General features: G+C 41.7%; 1 protein-coding gene and 1 long non-coding RNA gene across 9 annotated transcripts in view; both read right to left on the minus strand.

Moving 5' to 3' along the window:
• The window catches only part of LOC121000837 (gastrula zinc finger protein XlCGF26.1-like), an 800859-nt gene that overhangs the window by 166084 nt on the left and 613462 nt on the right, over positions 1 to 21313 (minus strand). The gene's annotated exons all lie outside the window — the stretch shown is intronic.
• LOC121000889 overlaps positions 1 to 21313 on the minus strand; it is a 70424-nt gene that overhangs the window by 8148 nt on the left and 40963 nt on the right. Inside the window, exon 2 of the long non-coding RNA XR_005778931.1 lies at positions 186 to 189. This is a non-coding gene — a long non-coding RNA (uncharacterized LOC121000889). The remainder of the gene's footprint in view (positions 1 to 185; positions 190 to 21313) is intronic.

The raw sequence follows: 21313 nt of genomic DNA on the forward strand, positions 1-21313 counted from the left end.
AAACACTAAACAAGAGTGGATTTCATGGGAGGATACCACAGAGGAAGCCACTGCTGTTTGCACAAGAGCACCTGGATGTTCCACAGCAGTACTGGCAAAATATTCTGTGGACAGATGAAACCAAAGTTGAGTTGTTTGGAAGAAACACACAACACTATGTGTGGAGAAAAAGAGGCACAGCACACCAACCTCAAAACCTCATCCCAACTGTGAAGTATGGTGGTGGAGGCATCATGGTTTGGGGCTGCTTTGCTGCGTCAGGACCTGGACGGATTGCTATCATTGAAGGAAAAATTAATTCCCAAGTTTATCAAGACATTTTGCAGGAGAACTTAAGGCCATCTGTCCACCAGCTGAAGCTCAACAGAAGATGGATGTTGCAACAGGACAACGACCCAAAGCATAGAAGTAAATCAACAACAGAATGTCTTAAACAGAAGAAAATCCGCCTTCTGGAGTGGCCCAGTCAGAATCCTGACCTCAACCCGATGGAGATGCTGTGGCATGACCTCGAGAAAGCGATTCACACCAGACATCCCAAGAATATTGCTGAACTGAAACAGTTCTGTAAAGAGGAATAGTCAAGAATTACTCCTGACTGTTGTGCACGTCTGATCTGCAACTACAGGAAACGTTTGGTTGAAGTTATTGCTGCCAAAGGAGGTTCAACCAGTTATTAAATCCAAGGGTTCACATACTTTTTCCACCTGCACTGTGAATGTTTACATGGTGTGTTCAATAAAAACATGGTAACATTTAATTATTTGTGTGTTATTAGTTTAAGCCGACTGTGATTGTCTATTGTTGTGACTTAGATGAAGATCAGATCACATTTTATGACCAATTTGTGCAGAAATACATATCATTGCAAAGGGTTCACATACTTTTTCTTGCAACTGTAAAATCCCCCACTAAGCCGCCGCTTATATAAAAAAAAAAAAAAAAGGAATCTAAATGAAAATAATAATTTTCTCTCTCCTATCCCCCCTCTCCCACCTCATCTCCCCATCCCCTCCACCCAATCCCCTCTGTCATTTAATTTAGCCATTTCTGCCATGTTCTGGCAAATCTAGATTTTATTATTTTATTTACCAGGTGGAATTCCTCACTGGCCAGGCAGACTCTGGTGGACCTCTCCCATTCATCAACCGTGGGAGCAGCACTCCCCCCCCCCCCCCGCCCCCCCCTAGTGACAAACAATACATCTCCTAGCATGGAATAGGAGTTTGGATGCTATCTCTCGGTGTTGAGGGGAGTCCACTCCTTCCATCACCCCCAAAATACAGTTTTCAAATTGACTGGGTACTTTAAACCGATGATATTCCTCTATTTTTCCGTTAACCTTTGCCCAGAACTCTCAAATTCTCACGCATGTCCAAAGTGTATGTATATCGTCAACTCCTATCTCTCCACATTTTTGACAGCCAAACACCTTGGTTTTATAACAATTCATTAGAATCTTAGGAGAGTAATAGAGGCGGTACAGTATATTAAATTGGATGATTCTATGCGATAAATTCTTTGAGACCTGTTGAGGGAAGTGTGAGATTTATATATATATATATATATATATATATATATATATATATATATGTATACAGTCAGGTCCATAAATATTGGGACATCGACACAATTCTAACATTTTTGGCTCTAGACATCACCACAATGGATGTGAAATGAAACGGACAAGATGTGCTTTACCTGCAGACTGTCAGCTGTAATTTGAGGGGATTTACATCCAAATCAGGTGAACGGTGCAGGAATTACAGCAGTTTGCATATGTGCCTCCCACTTGTTAACCACCTCAGCCCCCCTAGCTTAAACCCCCTTAATGACCAGACCACTTTTTACACTTCTGCACTACACTACTTTCACGGTTTATTGCTCGGTCATGCAACTTACCACCCAAATGAATTTTACCTCCTTTTCTTCTCACTAATAGAGCTTTCATTTGGTGGTATTTCATTGCTGCTGACATTTTAACTTTTTTTGTTATTAATCGAAATTTAACAATTTTTTTACAAAAAATGACATTTTTCACTTTCAGTTGTAAAATTTTGCAAAAAAAACGACATCCATATATAAATTTTTCTCAAAATTTATTGTTCTACATGTCTTTGATAAAAAAAAAAATGGTTTGGGTAAAAGTTATAGCGTTTACAAACTATGGTACAAAAATGTGAAAAAATTTTTTTTTTTAAAAATCATCATTTTCCGCTAACTTGTGACAAAAAATATAAAATTCTAGGAAATCGCCATGCCCCTCACGGAATACCTTGGGGTGTCTTCTTTCCAAAATGGGGTCACTTGTGGGGTAGTTATACTGCCCTGGCATTTTCCAGGGGCCCTAATGTGTGGGAAGTAGGTAAATAACCTGTGAAATCCTAAAGGTGCTCTTTGGAATGTGGGCTCCTTTGCCCACCTAGGCTGCAAAAAATTGTCACACATGTGGTATCGCCGTATTCAGGAGAAGTTGGGCAATGTGTTTTGGGGTGTCTTTTTACATATACTCATGCTGGGTGAGAGAAATATCTCGGCAAAAGACAACTTTTCCCATTTTTTATACAAAGTTGGCATTTGACCAAGATATTTATCTCACCCAGCATGGGTATATGTAAAATGACACCCCAAAACACATTGCCCAACTTCTCCTGAGTACGGAGATACCAGATGTGTGACACTTTTTTGCAGCCTAGATGCGCAAAGGGGCCCACATTCATTTTATGAGGGCATTTTTTGACATTTGGATCCCAGACTTCTTCTCACGCTTTAGGGCCCCTAGAATGCCAGGGCAGTATAACTACCCCACATGTGACCCCATTTTGGAAAGAAGACACCCCAAGGTATTCAATGAGGGGCATGGCGAGTTCATCGAATTTTTTTTTTTTTGGCACAAGTTAGCGGAAATTGATATTTTTATTTTTTTTCTCACAAAGTCTCCCTTTCCGCTAACTTGGGACAAAAATGTCAATCTTTCATGGACTCAATATGCCCCTCACGGAATACCTTGGGGTGTCTTCTTTCCGAAATGGGGTCACATGTGGGGTATTTATACTGCCCTGGCATTCTAGGGGCCCTAAAGCGTGAGAAGAAGTCTGGAATATAAATGTCTAAAAAATTTTACGCATTTGGATTCCGTGAGGGGTATGGTGAGTTCATGTGAGATTTTATTTTTTGACACAAGTTAGTGGAATATGAGACTTTGTAAGAAAAAAAAATAATTATTTCCGCTAACTTGGGCCAAAAAAATGTCTGAATGGAGCCTTACAGGGGGGTGATCAATGACAGGGGGGTGATCAGGGAGTCTATATGGGGTGATCACCCCCCTGTAAGGCTCCATTCAGACGTCCGTATGTGTTTTGCGGATCCGATCCATGTATCAGTGGATCCGTAAAAATCATACGGACATCTGAATGCAGCCTTACAGGGGGGTGATCAATGACAGGGGGGTGATCAATGACAGAAGGGTGATCAATGACAGGGGGGTGATCAATGACAGGGGGGTGATCAGGGAGTCTATATGGGGTGATCACCCCCGTCATTGATCACCCCCCTGTAAGGCTCCATTCAGACGTCCGTATGCGTTTTGCGGATCCGATCCATCTATCAGTGGATCCGTAAAAATCATACGGACATCTGAATAGAGCCTTACAGGGGGGTGATCAATGACAGGGGGGTGATCAGGGAGTCTATATGGGGTGATCAGGGGCGATCAGGGGTTCATAAGGGGTTAATAAGTGACAGGGGGGGTGTAGTGTAGTGTAGTGGTGTTTGGTGCTACTTTACTGAGCTACCTGTGTCCTCTGGTGGTCGATCCAAACAAAAGGGACCACCAGAGGACCAGGTAGCAGGTATATTAGACGCTGTTATCAAAACAGCGTCTAATATACCTGTTAGGGGTTAAAAAAATCACATCTCCAGCCTGCCAGCGAACGATCGCCGCTGGCAGGCTGGAGATCCACTCGCTTACCTTCCGATCCTGTGAACGCGCGCGCCTGTGTGCGCGCGTTCACAGGAAATCTCGCGTCTCGCGAGAGGATGCGCCGGCGCGTCCAGGAGGAATGAATCAACCACCTCCAGGACGCGTCGCTGCGTTCGGCGGTCCGAAGGTGGTTAAGGAACCAAAAGTAATGGGACAATTGGCTTCTCAGCTGTTCCATGGCCAGGTGTGTGTTATTCCCTCATTATCCCAATTACAATGAGCAGATGAAAGGTCCAGAGGTCATTTCCAGTCTGCTATTTGCATTTGGAATCTGTTGCTGTCAACTCTCAAGATGAGACCCAAAGAGCTGTCACTATCAGTGAAGCAAGCCATCATTAGGCTGAAAAAACAAAACAAACCCATCAGAGAGATAGCAAAAACATTAGGCGCAGCCAAAACAACTGTTTTGAACATTCTTATAAAGGGGGAACACACCTGTGAGCTCAGCAACACCAAAAGACCTGGAAGACCATGGAAAACAACTGTGGTGGATGACCAAAGAATTCTTTCCCTGGTGAAGAAAACACCCTTCACAACAGTTGGCCAGATCAAGAACACTCTCCAGGAGGTAGGTGTATGTGTGTCAAAGTCAACAATCAGGAGAAGACTTCACCAGAGTGAATACAGAGGGTTCACCACAAGATGTAAACCATTGGTGAGCCTCAAAAACAGGAAGGCCAGATTAGAGTTTGCCCAACAACATCTAAAAAGGCCTTCACAGTTCTGGAACAACATCCTATGGACAGATGAGACCAAGATCAACTTGTACCAGAGTGATGGGAAGAGAAGAGTATGGAGAAGGAAAGGAACTGCTCATGATCCTAAGCATACCACCTCATCAGTGAAGCATGGTGGTGGTAGTGTCATGGCGTGGGCATGTATGGCTGCCAATGGAACTGCTTCTCTTGTATTTATTGATGATGTGACTGCTGACAAAAGCAGCAGGATGAACTCTGAAGTGTTTCGGGCAATATTATCTGCTCATATTCAGCCAAATGCTTCAGAACTCATTGGACGGCGCTTCACAGTGCAGATGGACAATGACCCAAAGCATACTGCAAAAGCAACCAAAGAGTTTTTAAGGGAAAGAAGCGTAATGTTCTGCAATGACCAAGTCAATCCCCGGACCTGAATCCGATTGAGCATGCATTTCACTTTCTGAAGACAAAACTGAAGGGAAAATGCCCCAAGAACAAGCAGGAACTGAAGACAATTGCAGTAGAGGCCTGGCAGAGCGTCACCAGGAATGAAACCCAGCGTCTGCTGATGTCTATGCGTTCCAGACTTCAGGCTGTAATTGACTGCAAGGGATTTGCAAACAAGTATTAAAAAGTGAAAGTTTGATTTATGATTATTATTCTGTCCCATTACTTTTGGTTCCTTAACAAGTGGGAGGCACATATGAAAACTGCTGTAATTCCTGCACCGTTCACCTGATTTGGATGTAAGTACCCTCAAATTACAGCTGGCAGTCTGCAGGTAAAGCACATCTTGTTCGTTTCATTTCACATCCATTGTGGTGGTGTATAGAGCCAAAAATGCTAGAATTGTGTTGATGTCGCAATATTTATGGACCTGACTGTATATGCCCTGACATATACACTCACCTAAAGAATTATTAGGAACACCATACTAATACGGTGTTGGACCCCCTTTTGCCTTCAGAACTGCCTTAATTCTACGTGGCATTGATTCCACAAGGTGCTGATAGCATTCTTTAGAAATGTTGGCCCATATTGATAGGATAGCATCTTGCAGTTGATGGAGATTTGAGGGATGCACATCCAGGGCACGAAGCTCCTGTTCCACCACATCTCAAAGATGCTCTATTGGGTTGAGATCTGGTGACTGTGGGGCCATTTTAGTACAGTGAACTCATTGTCATGTTCAAGAAACCAATGTGAAATGATTGGAGCTTTGTGACATGGTGCATTATCCTGCTGGAAGTAGCCATCAGAGGATGGACACATGTTCTCATTCTGTTTACGCCAAATTCGGACTCTACCATTTGAATGTCTCATCAGAAATCGAGACTCATCAGACCAGGCAACATTTTTCCAGTCTTCAACAGTCCAATTTTGGTGAGCTCGTGCAGATTGTAGCCTCTTTTTCCTATTTGTAGTGGAGATGAGTGGTACCCGGTGGGGTCTTCTGCTGTTGTAGCCCATCCGCCTCAAGGTTGTGCGTGTTGTGGCTTCACAAATGCTTTGCTGCAGACCTCGGTTGTAACGAGTGGTTATTTCAGTCAACGTTGCTCTTCTATCAGCTTGAATCAGTCGGCCCATTCTCCTCTGACCTCTAGCATCCACAAGGCATTTTTGCCCGCAGGACGGCCGCATACTGGATGTTTTTCCCTTTTCACACCATTCTTTGTAAACCCTGGAAATGGTTGTGCGTGAAAATCCCAGTAACTGAGCAGATTGTGAAATACTCAGACCGGCCCGTCTGGCACCAACAACCATGCCACGCTCAAAATGGCTTAAATCACCTTTCTTTCCCATTCTGACATTCAGTTTGGAGTTCAGGAGATTGTCTTGACCAGGACCACCCCCCTAAATGCATCGAAGCAACTGCCATGTGATTGGTTGACTAGATAATTGCATCAATGAGAAATAGAACAGGTGTTCCTAATAATTCTTTAGGTGATTGTATATATATATATTTGTATATATATTGCCCCTTTTTCATGGGCCTGTCCAGGTGGGGTGTGTATATACATAGAGATGCATGTACGCCCCCTCGGCAGCATGCATCTCTATGTATATAATATATATCAACCAAAGAGAATCGGTACTATATAGTATCCAATAAAATAGATTTTTATTAAATGACATAAAAAGACATATACAAATACATATATGTAGAGACCATACAGGGTGCCAGGGAGGGCAGTCCACAATAGCGTTACTATTCACCAATGGATAATCACTGTAAAGTCAGCCATCTTAATGTAGGAAAGCTGTGTGCAAACGTCCAGGTCAGCATATAATATCGAGGCTGGCTCTGGCTATAATCACAGCTACCTGGACATTAGATGCATCTGGCATAAATATAAATAGGGTATGAATAGCATTCATATGATGAGGCCGACACCATGTAAACTATAAAGCGCATCATATGATGCTACAATGTGTATAGTCAAGCCGATCAAAGTCTCTTTTTCTTACCCTGTATCCAGTGATGTATTAGTGTGGGCTGGCTCTGTTTGGCGCGCTCCTCGACGCACGTTTCGCTAATGCTTCATCAGGAGGGGCTTCCTTTCTAATGAATCATGAGGTCTTTTTATATGGCTGTTAACCAATGGCCCGGTCCGTTAGTGTCATGTGTCTCCACTGACGTTGATTTCCTTTGTGGCGCGTCATGCGATGGCTAGATTCAGGATTCTAATGGGACTTCCGCCCTTCCGTCTGCGTGATCCAGGCGAGGGCAGAATGCGTCTGACGTCACCAGGATCTCGCCTGACGGGACGGCGAAAGTCCTCCCATCTGCAATCCATGACGCGCACAGAAATCTAAGTCTAACCTTCCTGCATATATGAGAGGATAAGGATTTTACCTAATCTAGATTGGATATATATATTATTCTCCATATTCATCCATCTCCACAGTGTAGTGACATGATGATAATGGAGACAACATACGCACTTCCTAGATATTTCATGTTGGAGACTTTGATCGCCTTGATACTATCCCTAAGTAGCAGCACATTACATTACTATATCTACATTAAATCCACATAGTTATTTCATACTTTATATGTTAGTCTATATGGCAAGAGCTCAGAAATACATATTTATACAGGCGCATCAATACAATAAAGTGTCATGTGCATATATAGCATAAATATTAAATAAAGTGCATATATCAATAAAAATATATTTTTTTTACATTATTCAGTGCAATTACATTGTCGCAATATTAAAGTGTCATGTGCATACATAGTGTTGATCCCAATAAATCTATCCTACTATTAATCCCATAAATGTTTTTTACTTGTGTTCATGATTTAATATCTCATTATTATCTATTCCATATTTGTGAAATATCACCAATTGTGTACTATCTTAGTATTAGAGGTAATGCTAAAATATTTAATGATTAAAATAACCTATATTAGCACCATAGATATACTGTCATTAGTGCACAGCCATTACATAAGTAAAACTGGTAGTGATAATAATGACAAACTGAAAGGATCCTTTCCCTGTGGGACATGCAAGGCATGTAAAAATATGATAAAAACCACCGAATTCACTGGCCTAAACCATAACAAAAGGTATAAAATTAGGGAATATATCTCGTGCTCCTCAAAAGGCGTAATATATCATGCCAGATGCCCTTGTAATAAAATATATATAGGCCTAACATCTAGAGAACTGAGAGTACGTATCAGGGAGCACATACGGGATATAGAAAAGAGCAAAGAGGAAAAAGACCTGAACAATCTGAAAACAATACCCAGACACTTTAAACTATTTCATCAAAGTGATGAAAAATTGTTAAAATTCACAGGTATAGACCAGGTACATATGGGAATACGGGGGGGGAGACCTCAATAAGAGGTTGGCTCAAATTGAGAGCAAATGGATCTTCAGATTGGGCACCATGGCACCTAGAGGACCCTTGGATTTAGTTCCTTCCTGTAACTGTAGGAGGTTTTAGATAAGTTTTAAAGTTCAAGTTTAGAGATAGTTATATAATATTTTAACATAGTCTTATTGTGATTATTGTAGAACTTACCTGTTTGCGTTGGACTGATCGATGACCGGAGTCATGGGATGGTGGGAATCCACTAAAAAACCTGCAAAGAAGGAAACAAAAGGAGGAGAGAGAAAAAATTCAAAAAGAAAAAGAAGGATTGGATATTTAATAGGTATATTCAATTATTCATGATATATTAATGCAACACATGGAACAACTACTAGAGATGACGAAGTCAGATAATTATGAAAAATGTTAATGTCTGCATCTAGTCTCATATAAGCATGTATGACCAGAGTGTATATAGGGGCAGCTGCCTTGAACAGCTTATCATATATAGACAATGGTTAGAGAAAAGATGGGAAATAAACGCTACGTATATATATTCGAGAAAATAACATACGTCACATATATACATCTGAGAATATAATAATGTGCAAGATGCTAATTACTAAATTCAGAGGGAGCAATCAGTACCTTTTATTACAAATAATCAATAGAGGTATATATGCACTAATGACAGTATATCTATGGTGCTAATATAGGTTATTTTAATCATTAAATATTTTAGCATTACCTCTAATACTAAGATAGTACACAATTGGTGATATTTCACAAATATGGAATAGATAATAATGAGATATTAAATCATGAACACAAGTAAAAAACATTTATGGGATTAATAGTAGGATAGATTTATTGGGATCAACACTATGTATGCACATGACACTTTAATATTGCGACAATGTAATTGCACTGAATAATGTAAAAAATATATATTTTTATTGATATATGCACTTTATTTAATATTTATGCTATATATGCACATGACACTTTATTGTATTGATGCGCCTGTATAAATATGTATTTCTGAGCTCTTGCCATATAGACTAACATATAAAGTATGAAATAACTATGTGGATTTAATGTAGATATAGTAATGTAATGTGCTGCTACTTAGGGATAGTATCAAGGCGATCAAAGTCTCCAACATGAAATATCTAGGAAGTGCGTATGTTGTCTCCATTATCATCATGTCACTACACTGTGGAGATGGATGAATATGGAGAATAATATATATATCCAATCTAGATTAGGTAAAATCCTTATCCTCTCATATATGCAGGAAGGTTAGACTTAGATTTCTGTGCGCGTCATGGATTGCAGATGGGAGGACTTTCGCCGTCCCGTCAGGCGAGATCCTGGTGACGTCAGACGCATTCTGCCCTCGCCTGGATCACGCAGACGGAAGGGCGGAAGTCCCATTAGAATCCTGAATCTAGCCATCGCATGACGCGCCACAAAGGAAATCAACGTCAGTGGAGACACATGACACTAACGGACCGGGCCATTGGTTAACAGCCATATAAAAAGACCTCATGATTCATTAGAAAGGAAGCCCCTCCTGATGAAGCATTAGCGAAACGTGCGTCGAGGAGCGCGCCAAACAGAGCCAGCCCACACTAATACATCACTGGATACAGGGTAAGAAAAAGAGACTTTGATCGGCTTGACTATACACATTGTAGCATCATATGATGCACTTTATAGTTTACATGGTGTCGGCCTCATCATATGAATGCTATTCATACCCTATTTATATTTATGCCAGATGCATCTAATGTCCAGGTAGCTGTGATTATAGCCAGAGCCAGCCTCGATATTATATGCTGACCTGGACGTTTGCACACAGCTTTCCTACATTAAGATGGCTGACTTTACAGTGATTATCCATTGGTGAATAGTAACGCTATTGTGGACTGCCCTCCCTGGCACCCTGTATGGTCTCTACATATATGTATTTGTATATGTCTTTTTATGTCATTTAATAAAAATCTATTTTATTGGATACTATATAGTACCGATTCTCTTTGGTTGATATACATTTAGGAGGTACATTCCTGTTAATAACAGGCTGTGTCGATCCAGTTGAACTATGTATATAATATATATATATATGGTATAGGTGGGCTTATTATGTATATCTGCCCCCTATATGTACAGTATTGCCCCCTATATGTACAATTATGTCCAGCGTCGGCCTATTCAAATGACAGAGGATAAATAAGATCCTCTGCCCTTTGTCGCCATCTCTGCCAGCGCCGGAGATGGTGTGCCTAACAGGGACATGGGAACAAAGAGTTCCCATGCCCCTGTGTGTGGCTGACCTCCGGCGCTGTAATTACAGCGCCGGAGGTGTGCATTCGCTCCACAGGCGGGAGGATCAAAGGATCCCCCCGCCTGAAAGCGCGCTCTGGAGGACGCGGGCAAGCGGTGACGCATTCCACCTGTGTATCACATGGACTTCCTGCTTCCGGTTTCCGGCCATGCTTCGTCCTGCACGTCTGTATATGGCGTTTAATGTTTGACCTCTGCTGCACAGGTGAATGCTATTTGAATTTTATCTATTATCCCATATAAGGTGATGCCCCAGCAGTTGACCCTTTACCCCTGAGGAAGCCGGATTGCTCCGGCGATACGCGTTGGGCGCTTTCTCATTTTTCAGGTCCACTGCACCAGCTTCTCATGTAGGTTTGGCTCTTTTATTGTGACCCTATTTTAGGTCTGTTTACATTTTTAAGAGGTCTCACCCTATGTTACATTTGCTTTATACTTTACATTGAAATCTGTATATGCTGGTATATAATGTTTTGCCTATGTCTTGGCTACTCAGTGGACCTGTATGTGCTGGTTACACATTTATTGCATACCGCACTTTGCTCTAATTGTATACAATTTTTTAATGTGTCTGTTGGTGTGTCTAATAAACTTTATATATTTTTGATACTGATTTATTGTCGGATGTGCATTTATAGGGTGGTTCTGGCGACTCTCTCTTGGGTCAATATTGTTTAAAGCGGTAACGTCATATCACCGCGCCGGCCCATGTGTGCCGCGGCACTGGTGATATGGGAGAGAGCGCCGCCGAGCTTAAATAGTCTGGCGGCGCTACGCTCAATAGAACTGACTTACCACCAGCAGCCAGAGAGGATCATCCCCTAGACGAACAAGCACCCCCTGGACAACGAGCGCTGAGTATCATTAACCCCTGCAACCCCTATACCACCAACGATATTTACCCTTACCTTCCCCCTATACCACCAACGAACCCTTATTCCCCTGCATTAAACCTCCCTATACCACCAACGAATTAACACTTATCTATTCCCCTGCATTAACCCTTACTCCCCCCTATACCACCAACAAACCCTTATTCCCATGCATTAACCCTCCCTATACCACCAACGAATTCCCCCTATACCACCAACGCATTAACCCTTACTCCCCCTATGCCACCAACGTACCCGAAGTATCCCTCATTCCCCTATATCCCCTGCTCCCCTGGTTTCACCCCTGTTATTCAACCCTTATAAATCCCCTGGTATATATCACCTCATCTTCTACCCCTGGTACCCCTTGATACCCTTTCACGGCTGCCCTGCATACCTTAGCAGCAGCTGAGTCTGTATTAACCCCTTGTTACTCTCTTAGGGACAGCTTAGAGCCAGGTTGGGTGGGTTGTTAACGTGTATGTAAGTGTTAGGTATAGTTCGATTTTGGGGGTGAGTATTGTAAGTGGGATTGTGTCTAGTGTAGTTAGTACCGTATTAGTGTGTTGTTATAGTCGTTTACATATTATATTGTTGTGTGCTGCTATAAATATATATATCTATTCCATTGATATAGATATACACTCACCTAAAGAATTATTAGGAACACCTGTTCTATTTCTCATTGATGCAATTCTCTAGTCAACCAATCACATGGCAGTTGCTTCGATGCATTTAGGGGGGTGGTCCTGGTCAAGACAATCTCCTGAACTCCAAACTGAATGTCAGAATGGGAAAGAAAGGCGATTTAAGCAATTTTGAGCGTGGCATGGTTGTTGGTGCCAGACGGGCCGGTCTGAGTATTTCACAATCTGCTCAGTTACTGGGATTTTCACGCACAACCATTTCTAGGGTTTACAAAGAATGGTGTGAAAAGGGAAAAACATCCAGTATGCGGCAGTCCTGTGGGCGAAAATGCCTTGTGGATGCCAGAGGTCAGAGGAGAATGGGCCGACTGATTCAAGCTGATAGAAGAGCAACGTTGACTGCGATACAGTATACTTTAGGGATATCTATGCAGTATCTGTTATCCTATTCTTTCACGCTTATATAACAAATCCCTTAAACTAATGCAATCTTGCTTTAATGTATTATGTTCAAATATTATCACACTTTGTAATCCAATATGGTGAATGTATACTCTTTTACTAAGTGTCACTGTAGAACATTTTATACTATATGGATGTTTTATTTTCTTGAAAAAAGAAAAAGAATTTTGAAAAAGAAAAGAAGAGCAACGTTGGCTGAAATAACCACTCGTTACAACCAAGGTCTGCAGCAAAGCATTTGTGAAGCCACAACACGCACAACCATGAGGCGGATGGGCTACAACAGCAGAAGACCCCACCGGGTACCACTCATCTCCACTACAAATAGGAAAAAGAGGCTACAATTTGCACGAGCTCACCAAAATTGGACTGTTGAAGACTGGAAAAATGTTGCCTGGTCTGATGAGTCTCGATTTCTGTTGAGACATTCAAATGGTAGAGTCCGAATTTGGGGTAAACAGAATGAGAACATGTATCCATCCTCTGATGGCTACTTCCAGCAGGATAATGCACCATGTCACAAAGCTCCAATCATTTCACATTGGTTTCTTGAACATGACAATGAGTTCACTGCACTAAAATGGCCCCACAGTCACCAGATCTCAACCCAATAGAGCATCTTTGGGATGTGGTGGAACGGGAGCTTCGTGCCCTGGATGTGCATCCCTCAAATCTCCATCAACTGCAAGATGCTATCCTATCAATATGGGCCAACATTTCTAAAGAATGCTATCAGTACCTTGTGGAATCAATGCCACGTAGAATTAAGGCAGTTCTGAAGGCAAAAGGGGGTCCAACACCGTATTAGTATGGGGGCACTAAGAATTCTTTAGGTGAGTGTATATAATTATAAACAGATATTAGACTATAACATATAGTGTTTTAATAAATACCTTTTATTTAATCACTGTGTGTGGTCTCTTATTGTAATAGGTGCCGCAGCAATAGACGTAGGCAGTTCAGTGTAGAGTAAGGTAATCAGTAGTGATTTGTTTAATTGGTATAAATAGGCGAAAGGCATCACTAGACGACTCACGCCTATTTATGAATATTAATTATTGAGATTGGCATAAATCTCAATAATTAATATCCCCTTTAACAAGACCCTACTTTTTTCCTGTATGGCCAGTTCCCAAAACTCTTCCCGTTGAGGATTTATTGCCCCTTGCCATTTATGCATTAAGCTGCCAACTGTTCTACTCTTAGTTTTTTGATATAGCAAGATTTCATATATTTTGGAAACTAGTTTCTTACCTGGTGTCAATTCCATAATTTTTACTAGTGGTGACGATAGGGTGGCTATTTGTGTACCTTTTCCTAGCATTTTTCTCAATGCTTGTTTCAATTGTATATAGTAAAACCTCAGATCTATACCATTCAATTGGAACCTATCTATAAGATCTTCATAGGGAATTATGTCCCCCTCATTCCATACCTGGCCCAGTTTGTATATTCCATATTTCCACCAGATTCTCTGTTCAATAAACTTTAATTCTGTAAAATAGACATTGTCCCACAGTATGGTACCGATATGGGGCCCACTCTGCGACCACAATTCTCTAGCTTCCTTCCATGTTTTAGACATCAATTCGAATATTGGTGGCTTTTCGTCCCGCTGTTGCAGGAGAGTACCTGCCTCCATTATTTGGAAGATGTTACATTTTTCCAATCTTTTGTTAATCTCCACTATCATATTCTTGTATCTTGCGTACTACTCCATGTTAACATATTTTTTAAATGGCCGGAAATAAAGTAGAGTTCCAGGTCTGGAACTGATAGTCCACCTTCCTTCTCATGAATGCACAATATTTGTGCCTTTATCCTCGGTTTTTTCCCTCGCCATATTAGATTCGTTAAATAAACTAGTTATTATTTTGAAAACTCTTTTTGGGATTATCACCGGCGTATTCCACATAATATAGTTTAAGCCGGGTAATAAGCACATCTTCACCAGTGAGATACGACCTGCCATTGAGACATATAGTTTTTTCCATATCTCTATTTTTTTCCTAATTTCCTTTATTTTTGGGACCACGTTCATCTGGACGTAGTCTCTGGGATTTGGGGTAATATATATACCTAAACACTTAACCGGTTCGTTGGTCCTCTTAATTTCGAGTGGTCCCGGTCTAAAATCATTCAGAGGGTCAATCGGGATTTAGACCAATTTATTCTAAGTCCAGCATATTTACCGTACTGATCAAAAACTTGAAAGATCTTAGTTAGTGAACCATGTGAACCCACAAACAGCATGATGTCATCTGCATAAAGAGCAATTTTTTCCTCATATCTGCCAAACTTAAACCCTACAATTTCTTTATCCTGCCTAATCATATCTGCAAGTGGTTCCATGGTTGTGGCAAAAAGCAGAGGAGAAAGGGGACAACCCTGTCTAACTCCACTGCCAATATGTGTATGTCACGGATGGTGTACAGGAAACAAGACAATGCAAAATAATCTATGACTCACTGGATCCACAACTAAGGAACAAAAGGGAGACCCCTGCATGAGACCTGGCACACTCTCCCTGACTGCTCAGCCTATGCGAACACCCCAAAGGTGGATGGTCGCATATCCACGTACCTCGACTATCTAACACCTGAAGACCCTACAATAGTGAGGGGACACGACCACCGGCTCCCTACACTAGACACGGAGGGAGTCAGGGTCACCTGAGATCCAGCAAACAGAAAATCACAAATAAATGAACAGCACTTATCTTGCAGAAGACTGGGAAATAGGAACAGCATGCACACACACTCCAGGAAGTTGTATAAGCCGCACACTAATGCATTATGGGGAGGAATTTAAAGGGATGCAATCAGTCCAACTGCATGACAGCTGAGAGAGGCTAACGAGATGAGGAACTGAAAACCAAAACAAAGAAAACTCAAGGAGGAGGTTCTGAAAGGCTTCTGTCAGAGCTTCTCAGCTGTCTGGTTGTGACAGTGTATTATCAGAATGTTCTCCATTTACTAACACCCTTGCTGAGATGTCAGTATACAATAGTTTTACCCAAGAGATAAAATTTTCACCAAATCCCATTTTCTTCGGAGTATTAATTAGAATGGGCCATTCTACAGTATCAAAGGCTTTTGAAGCGTCTATAGTTACAATCATTTATTCCCTGCAATTTGAAGGTTCAAGTTGAGTGTTCACAAAATAACGCATAAGATTATCGGTTGTGGTCTTTCCTGCCATGAACCCGGTCTGATCCTCATGAATAAGCCCCGAGACCACGCTGCTGAGTCTAGCTGCCAATATTCTGGCTAGTATTTTGTTATCAGCACTAATCAGTGAAATAGGGCGATATGAATCCAGTAAAGTTGGATCCTTTCTAGGTTTTAAAATAAGTGTAATTAGGGCTTCTCGCAGGGAAACTAGCAGTTTCGGTATTAGTATTTCTTTATATTGTACATGTACCTCGAACGGAATACCGTCTATTCCCGGGGCCTTATTTTTGGTTATCCTGGATAGTGTATCATCTACTTCTAGAGAGGTTAGGGGAGTTTCCAAACACTCCCATTAATCTACTGTTAATCTGGAAATATACATTTTATCCAGAAACTGTTGTATCTCCTCTGAATTCTTATTAACCTTACTACTATACTGTATATAGCAATATAACAAAATAATAGCAAAGACAGGTGCACTCTGCGGTCTCACTAAACCCTCAAACTGATGTTAAAATTGAGAGATTAGCCAACATATCCTACGGTGTAGGACATGTCTGAGCCCGAGCACCGCGCCAGGGTTTCTCAAGTAGCTCGGGGACCTAACACTCACCTACCTGCGCCGTATGGCCAATACCAGGAGCCAGTGGGCAAATTACAGGAGCATGAGGCCGACTCACAAACAACTCACCAGTTACCTCCAGCATGTGGCCATGCTGGTGAGTTGTTTGTGACCGGCCGGGAGCTCCTCCCAGCTCAGCTCTGAAAAAGCTTTTATGCAGACGGATCTTCGGATCCGTCTGTATGAAAGTAACCTACGGCCACGGATCACGGACGCGGATGCCAATCTTGTGTGCATCCGTGTTCTTTCACGGACCTATTGACTTGAATGGGTCCGTGAACCGTTGTCCGTCAAAAAAATAGGACAGGTCCTATTTTTTTGACGGACAGGAAACACGGATCACGTCCGCTGATGAACAACGGTGCATTTTCCGAGTTTTCAACGGGCCCATTGAAAGTCAATGGGTCCGCAGAAAATCACGGAAAACGGAACAATGGCCACGGATGCACACAGCGGTCGTGTGCATGAGGCCTAACTTTGTTCTGTAGGGTTTTTAATGTGCTTTTTTTTCATATTTTTCCTATTCTTTTTCCATTTCTTTTATTTTTTTCCTTATTCCTTTCCTATACCTTTTTGTATATTGTTTAAAAATCTCTCTAATGAAAGCCTTTGCAGCTTCCCATACCGTGTTAATTGCCGCAGAACCATCATTTATCTCAGGATCTTTTTATGTACACCCATTAAGTTTATCCATCCTATATTTATATTCATCCCTATTTTTTTTGTTGTTGTTGTTTTTATATTAATTGGATTATGATCCGAAATCCCTCGTTGTGCGTATTTAACACCTTCTATATGAAGTGAACCTTTATTATTTGACTCGCTTCATCGCTTTATCAATTCAACATACATATACATATATACAGCCAAGTCCGCTCTCCAGTAACCACTGACGGTTAGCAGTCCTTCTTTACTTTGGTGATTAATGACATTATTAATTGTAAAGTTGCGATTTATTTGATTTCTATTTCAATGGATTAGTAGTTCATAGGTCGCGGCAGTCCTCTGTTAATTAGGGTTAGTTCATGTTAGTTCATATTAGTTCATTATTTCAGATGTTTCACCACATCCTATATACCATTACCATTACTCTTCAATAAAAGCTCTTGCATACTGTATTCCACCATCTTACCCAAGTCCATTAAAGACAGACCCGCAGAGGAAAATTAGACGACTCTCCCTTAGTATATCATCTGCTGTTGCTGTTGTTCTGAACGCAAGCAGTCTAGGTCGTCTATAACAGTTCTAGTCAGCGCTCTGTCCTATTAAGCCCGCCAGATTATAAACCCCCCTGCCGCTTGCAGCTCTCCATTTAGGTACTTATAGACTGGAGCCCGCATCCAGTTGCAATCTTTTTCCTCTGCCAATATGGAATCTAAGTGCTTACTGTATATGGAGGGGGGGTGTCACGAGTTGGAGGTCCCAAGAGAGACCACCGCGCGTCAAGCAATAAACAAACGGAAATCAGGTACAGACACATAAGTTTATTGCACAAACAAAAACATGGAAGGCAGCACAGACAAAACATGAGCTCTATGTACCGTCAGCACAGTGGGAGAAAACCCCCACTGTGCCACTGTCTAGTAATACTCCAGAGGGGCGTGACTAAGCAACTCCTAGTATTCACTAGGGCCCCAGAAGGTAGGGTTAGACTTTGCCGCAGGAAGTTGTCAGGGTCCACTCTGGAGCGTGAACTAGACAGTGACAGCAGGAATGAATGGACAACAGGTACCAGAAGGTACCGACGGCACATAGGCAAACATAACAGACAGGCAAATACAAAAGAGGGCAATTAATAACACAAGCAGAAATACATAGCAAGGAAACAGGAGTGACAATGAGCAGAGAAGGACTTGCTCCACCAGTGGTATACTGCGTGGCCTTGCGCATAGCACTCTGCTGCAAAGGCTTGCTGAACACAGACATATGAATACACACAAGCAACTAAAACATAACTGGCAGAACAGATAACAGAAAGACAGGAAAGAGGACGGGAAAGAGGACGTCAATGAACAAGTAGGGAAACCCACAGAGCACAGACATGGATCCCATGGGTCAGCAGCATGGGAGAGAGAGTACAAACCAGGAGCAGGACAAGACAACACACACCAGGAGAGCTGACACAGAACTGAGGAAACCTCAGCCTTATATACACGTTCCATGGGTGCAGCAGAGAGGCCACACCCATGGAGCAGACAGAGGATTAACTCCTAATAGGCACACAGAGGAGTTTACCCATACAGAACCACAAATACACACAGTAACGAAACTTCAGCGAGGAGCGCCGAACGAGCAAGGACGGAAGGTCACAGTCAAAGGTAACGACTGTGACAGGGGGACCACTCAAGTCCCTCTTATATATACTTTAGGACCTGCTAACATGGTCCCCTCACACACCCCCAGTCTGCACCTTCTCTCACTATATCAGGCTATTAATTACACCGTACCTCGCAAGAAAAAATAACAGTTTTCTCACCACACTATCACCGAGTGGAAGGAGGAAGATAAGACGTGCACACCCATGAATCCAAGTCACCTGCTGTCTCTTCCAGATCTCTCACCCAACTCCGTACTGACCTCAGTCTCCAGAGACAGGGGGATCAGAGCCTGCTTGTCCCACATGCGGAAAGAGAAAACGAGCGGCAGTCGGCAAGGAGGTAAGATCAGCGTCAAACTGTATCAGCAGGTGAGAGGACAGTAATCAGCCGAAACTTTAAGGACTCTTGCTAAGATAGTGACGGCAGTCAGGGCAGCGGGGCGGTGGAGATAGCTTCGGAACAGGGCAGTAGTCAGCGGTCCGGTCGGGCGTCATATGGATCAGCCGAAGCAGCCTCAGGATGTTAGCTGAAGCGGCGTGAGAGCAGTACGCCGGGCGGCATCAGTTCATCAGTGCCTTGGGTGAGAGCGAGCACACTTCGGGCCGGGAGCTCGGACGCTGGAAGGGGGGTGCGCACATCCCCCTGCAAAGATGTCATCCTTGATTTTTTATCGTTGCTATTATAATTAAAAGACGCCCGACCGTGTAGCATACGTCTTTTGGACATGTCCGGGCATGCCAATATATAAAAGGCATATCAAAATGATATCAAAGTGATATCAAATCACAAAATGACATAAAAGTGGTATAAAACTGTATCAAAAGGGCATGCCGATATATAAAAGGCATATCACAATTATATCAAAGTGATAAATCACAAAATGATATAAAAGTGGTATAAAAACATATCAAAATGTTATAAATGGGATATAAAGTGTTAATAAAAGCTTATCATTTGATAAGGACTTATAAAGTGATATAAAAAGCTTATTATTTGATATAAAATTTATATTAAACCAAATAAAATGATAGGAAAATCATATCAAAGTGGGAGGCATTTAGGCGTGGTTTGGGGCGGCGAGGGGAGAAAAATGGGCGGATCTGGGCGGGGTTAGGGCGTTTCTGGGAGGGGGTTATGGTGTGAAAAGTGGGCGGGGCACCTGTCACTTTGAGTTTGACGAGACATGTCCCACTATACTACTCGTATTCTCGTCCCAACAAATGCAAGAACAAGAATAAGGTGCGTGTGCCTGTTGGTTGTCGTGCGTCTGCCCTAGGTCCGTCTGTTGTACGTCATAGGGCGAATCTGGCGTCTCAAATGTGATGCGCCTTTTAAAAGACATTGCACCTTGTGTGTCGAACGTCGGCGATATGTCGCAAAAATGTGTAACATCATTTATTACGCGTGTTGGCTCACCACTCTGCGGAACCGGCTGTGGGGTTGTTAGAATTTCGGAAATCGGCGTGAACAGTTCCGGCTGCTTTGTGCTTGTTCGTCGTTTCTCTTTAACAGAACAAAATTTTGCGCTTTCTTTTCTTTTGGCTAAAAGAGATAACATTAAGCTCTAACTATTAAGAATTTCAAACATAGTAATTAAGTTATATAGATAGATAGATACAGTAGATGAAAAGTTCTATAGATAGGCTAGATAGATAGATACATAGATAAATGCATGACACACCCAGGCGTAATAATCGTAGAGAAATATGGATAGATACTGCATAGTGTTTGCCTCAGCTGTTGAAACGATACCAGTAGTTTATGTGTTAACTCTGCTATAGACAGATCCCGAGAAAATTAGCACCTCTAAGGTTGTCACAGCTGCTGGCCTGATACTTATGTGTGTGATCTTGTAGCAAATGAAAAGTTTGATGTTAGGATGTAAGGACCGTGAGTTTCAAGTAACAACTGTCGTCCTGTGCTATGATCATAACCCACTTCAAGTTTCAATCTACTGTACGCTTTTGTACCTGTGGGAAAATGTACATTTATAGCAGGAATGTGACATTGCTTTTAATTTACATGGTATAGCATTATAATTAAATTGCTAAAACTTTTTAAAATGATAAAATTTTTGTCATACTTGATTTTTTATCGTTGCTATTATAATTAAAAGACGCCCGGCCGTGTAGCAAACGTCTTTTGGACATGTCCGGGCATGCCAATATATAAAAGACATATCAAAATGATATCAAATTGATATCAAATCACAAAATGACATAAAGGTGGTATAAAACTGTATCAAAAGGGCATGCCAATATATAAGGCATATCAAAATGATATCAAAGTGATATCAAATCACAAAATGACATAAAATTGGTATAAAACCATATCAAAATGTTATAAATGGGATATAAAG

This window comes from Bufo bufo, chromosome 5 (assembly GCF_905171765.1).
Source record: "Bufo bufo chromosome 5, aBufBuf1.1, whole genome shotgun sequence".
Lineage (NCBI taxonomy): Eukaryota > Metazoa > Chordata > Amphibia > Anura > Bufonidae > Bufo > Bufo bufo.